The sequence below is a fragment of the Herpailurus yagouaroundi genome, unplaced genomic scaffold (assembly GCF_014898765.1).
Source record: "Herpailurus yagouaroundi ecotype Mexico unplaced genomic scaffold, PumYag 65760, whole genome shotgun sequence".
Lineage (NCBI taxonomy): Eukaryota > Metazoa > Chordata > Mammalia > Carnivora > Felidae > Herpailurus > Herpailurus yagouaroundi.
The window spans coordinates 1-4,146 of NW_024418884.1; the positions used below are offsets into that span (position 1 = coordinate 1).

General features: G+C 70.9%; 1 non-coding gene and 2 pseudogenes across 1 annotated transcript; all 3 read right to left on the reverse strand.

Annotated features, from left to right (window-relative positions):
* Positions 1 to 325: 325 nt before the first annotated feature.
* LOC121024533 (5S ribosomal RNA) lies at positions 326 to 444 on the reverse strand. The gene has a single exon (XR_005787729.1). It is a non-coding gene; the product is annotated as a 5S ribosomal RNA (ribosomal RNA).
* A 1,034-nt stretch (positions 445 to 1,478) lies between these two features.
* On the reverse strand, positions 1,479 to 1,588 carry LOC121024535 (uncharacterized; annotated as a pseudogene).
* A 947-nt stretch (positions 1,589 to 2,535) lies between these two features.
* Positions 2,536 to 2,653, reverse strand: LOC121024534 (uncharacterized; annotated as a pseudogene).
* Positions 2,654 to 4,146: the final 1,493 nt, after the last annotated feature.

Sequence of the window (4,146 nt, forward strand, 5' to 3'; positions counted from 1 at the left end):
TCCGCCCACCCAGCCCCAACCCTCCAGTCCTCAGGCGCCAGCCCCCGGTCGCGCCCTCACCGCACCCCCCCACCCCTTGTGAAGTGCCATGGGGTGTGCGGGCTCTGGGGGGAGCGGCGGGGCGGAGAGGGCCAAGCTAGGCCAGGCCAGGCCAGGCCGCTTTGCCGGCCCAGGAGGGGCTGAGCGAGCAGTGGCCGGGGTGTGTTTGGCCCCCTAAGCCGCGCTCCCCTCCCCAGGGAGAGAGCGACACACGGAGGGAGGGGAGAGGGGCGGCGGGCGCCAAAGAGGAGGTCAAGGCGGCCATAGGCAACAGGCAAACGGCAAAAGCCTACAGCACCCGGTGTTCACGGGCGGTCTCCCATTCAAGTACTAACCAGGCCCGACCCTGCTTAGCTTCCGAGATCAGAAGAGATCGGGCGCGTTCAGGGTGGTATGGCCTTAGACGCCGTCGCCTGCCGCTGGGCGTCTCAAGAGCCTGCTCCACGCATCCCAAGCACAGCGGGTGCCCCGCTTCACCCATGCACGCGCCTGCCTGCCTGCCTGCCTGCCTCGCTGCCGCCGCCCTCCGCCGCGGCCCCGGGAGGGTGTCGGAGGCGGCGCAAGAGGACCCTGGCAAGGCGCTGTGGCGCAAGCCCCGGCCTTCGCTGATCCCGGGACTCTGGCAGACTGCTCCCGGCTTAGCCCCACGCCCGCCTCCGCTTCCATCCCGCACCGCACCGCACCACGTCGGGATGCTCACTGGGAACAGGGTGGAAGCGAGCGTGGGGCATCAGACCGGCCGTGCCTTCTGGGCGCACCCCTTCCCGCCAGGTTCTCAGCGCCTCCTCCCCAGTCCCAGAGCGAGCTCAGCCAGCCCGAAGGCCCCAGCGCCCCCAGAGAACATCAACAGCCCGAGCCCGCTGCCCTAGCTGGGCCTCGCGAGACGCCTTAGGCCCTGGGGATGAGGGCTCGAGGGAGGGAAGGGGTCCGGGACCCAGGGACCCAGGCCTGTGGCGGAGTCTGAGTCTGGGGTCTCCCTGCCCTGCCCCCCCCGCCCGCTCCTGGGTTCTTGGATCCCCCCACCCAGCCCCAACCCTCCAGTCCCCAGGCGCCAGCCCCCTGTCCCGCCCTCACCTCACCCCCCCACCCCTCCGTGCGGGTGCAGTGTCAGGAAAGGTGCAAAACTGGGGCGTGGCTTCCATCGGGTGCAGTGGGAGGTCGCCTGGTGCGTGGAGCGGGGAGCGGACCCCTTGTGAAGTGCCCTGGGGTGTACGGGCTCTGGGTGGAGCGGCGGGGCGTGGCGGGCCAGGCTAGGCCAGGCCATGCCAGGCCGCTTTGCCGGCCCAGGAGGGGCTGAGGGAGCAGTGGCCGGGGTGTGTTTGGCCCCCGAAGCCGCGCTCCCATCCCCGGGGAGAGAGGGACACACGGAGGGAGGGGGGAGGGGCGGCGGGCGCCAAAGGAGATGTCAAGGAGGCCAGAGGCAACAGGCAAAAGGCAAAAGCCTACAGCACCTGGTATTCCAAGGCGGTCTCCCATCCACGTACTAACCAGGCCCGAGACTGCTTAGCTTCACGAGGTCGGGCGCGTTCAGGGTGGTATGGCCATAGACGGAAGCGGCTGCCGCTGGGCGCCTAAAGAGCCTGCTCCACGCATCCCAAGCACAGCGGGTGCCCCGCTTCACCCATGCACGCGCCTGCCTGCCTGCCTGGTTGCGTGCATCGCTGAGGCCGCCCTCCGCCGCGGCCCCGGGCAGGTGGCGGAGGCGGCGCAAGAGGACCCTGGCAAGGCGCTGTGGCGCAAGCCCCGGCCTTCACCGATCCTGGGACTCTGGCAGATTGCTCCAGGCTTGGCCCCACGCCCGCCTCCGCTTCCATCTCGCACCGCAGTGCACCACGTCGGGCCGCTCACTGGGAACAGGGTGGAAGCGAGCGTGGGGCATCAGGCCGGCCGTGCCTTCTGGGCGCCCCCCGCCGCCGGGTTCTCAGCGCCTCCTCCCCAGTCCCAGGGCGAGCACAGCCAGCACGGAGGCCGCAGCGTGCCCAGAGAACATCACCAGCCCGAGCCCGCTGCCCTAGCTGGGCCTCGCGAATCGCCGGGGGCCCTGGGGATGAGGGCTCGAGGGAGGGAAGAGGTCCGGGACCCAGGGAGCCCAGGCCTGTGATGGAGTCTGAGTCTGTGGTCTCGCTGCCCCGCCCCCTCTCCCCCGGCCCCCCCCCGCAGACTCCTGGGTTATTGGATCCGCCCACCTAGCCCCCAACCTCCAGTCCCGAGGCGCCAGCCCCCGGTCCCGCCCTCACCGCACCCCCCCACCCCTTGTGAAGTGCCATGGGGTGTGCGGGCTCTGGGGGGGGGCGTGGCGGGACGGGGCGGGGCCAGGCTAGGCCAGGCCGCTTTGCCGGCCCGGGAGGGGCTGAGGGAGCAGCAGCCAGGGTGTGTTTGGCCCCCGAAGTCGCGCTCCCCTCCCCGGGGAGAGAGGGACACACGGAGGGAGGGGGGAGGGGCGGCGGGCGCCAAAGAGGAGGTCAAGGCGGCCATAGGCAACAGGCAAACGGCAAAAGCCTACAGCACCCGGTGTTCACGGGCCGTCTCCCATTCAAGTACTAACCAGGCCCGACCCTGCTTAGCTTCGAGATCAGAAGAGATCGGGCGCGTTCAGGGTGGTATGGCCTTAGACGCCGGCGCCTGTCGCTGGGCGTCTCAAGAGCCTGCTCCACGCATCCCAAGCACAGCGGGTGCCCCGCTTCACCCTTGCACGCGCCTGCCTGCCTGCCTGACTGCCTGGCTGCCTGCCTCGCTGCCGCCGCCCTCCGCCGTGAGCACCGGGCAGGTGGCAGACGCGGGGCAAGACGACCCTGGCAAGGCGCTGTGGCGCATGCCCCGGCCTTCACCGATCTGGGACTCTGGCAGACTGCTCCCGGCTTGGCCCCACGCCCGCCTCCGCTTCCATCTCGCACCGCACTGCACCACGTCGGGCCGCTCACTGGGAACAGGGTGGAAGCGAGCAGGGGGCATCAGGCCGGCCGTGCCTTCTGGGCGCCCCCCCTCCCGCCGGGTTCTCAGCGCCTCCTCCCCAGGCCCAGGGCGAGCACAGCCAGCACTGAGGCCGCAGCGCCCCCAGAGAACATCACCAGCCCGAGCCCGCGGCCCTAGCTGGGCCTCGCGAAACGCCGGGAGCCCTGGGGATGAGGGCTCGAGGGAGGGAAGAGGTCCGGGACCCAGGGAGCCAAGGCCTGTGGTGGAGTCTGAGTCTGGGGTCTCGCTGCCCTGCCCCCCCCCCGCCCGCTTCTGGGTTCTTGGATCCACCCACACAGCCCCCACCCTCCAGTCCCCAGGCGCCAGCCCCCTGTCCCGCCCTCACCTCACCCCCCCACTCCTCCGTGCGTGTGTAGTGTCAGGAAAGGTGCAAAGCTGGGGCCTGGCATCCAGCGGATGCAGTGGGAGGTCGCCTGGTGCGTGGAGCGGGGAGCGGACCCCTTGTGAAGTGCCCTGGGGTGTACGGGCTCTGGGGGGAGCGGCGGGGCGGGGCGGGCCAGGCTCGGCCAAGCCAGGCCGCTTTGCCGGCCCGGGAGGGGCTGAGGGAGCAGTGGCCGGGGTTTGTTTGGCCCCCGAAGCCACGCTCCCCTCCCCGGGGAGAGAGGGACACACGGAGGGAGGGGGGAGGGGCGGCGGCCGCCAAAGGAGATGTCAAGGAGGCGAGAGGCAACAGGCAAAAGGCAAAAGCCTACAGCACCCGATATTCCAGGGCGGTCTCCTATCCACGTACTAACCAGGCCCGAGCCTGCTAGCTTCACGAGGTCGGGCGCGTTCAGGGTGGTATGGCTGTAGATGCCGGCGGCTGCCGCTGGGCGCCTCAAGAGCCTGCTCCACGCATCCCAAGCACAGCGGGTGCACCGCTTCACCCATGCACGCGCCTGCCTGCCTGCCTGGCTGCCTGCCTCGCTGAGGCCGCCCTCCGCCGCGGCCCCGGGCAGGTGGCGGAGGCGGCGCAAGAGGACCCTGGCAAGGGGCTGTGGCGCAAGCTCCGGCCTTCTCCGATCCCGGGACGCTGGTAGACTGCTCCAGGCTTGGCCCCACGCCCGCCTCCGCTTCCATCTCGCACCGCACCGCACCACGTCGGGCAGCTCACTGGGAACAGGGTGGAAGCGAGCGTGGGGCATCAGGCCGGCC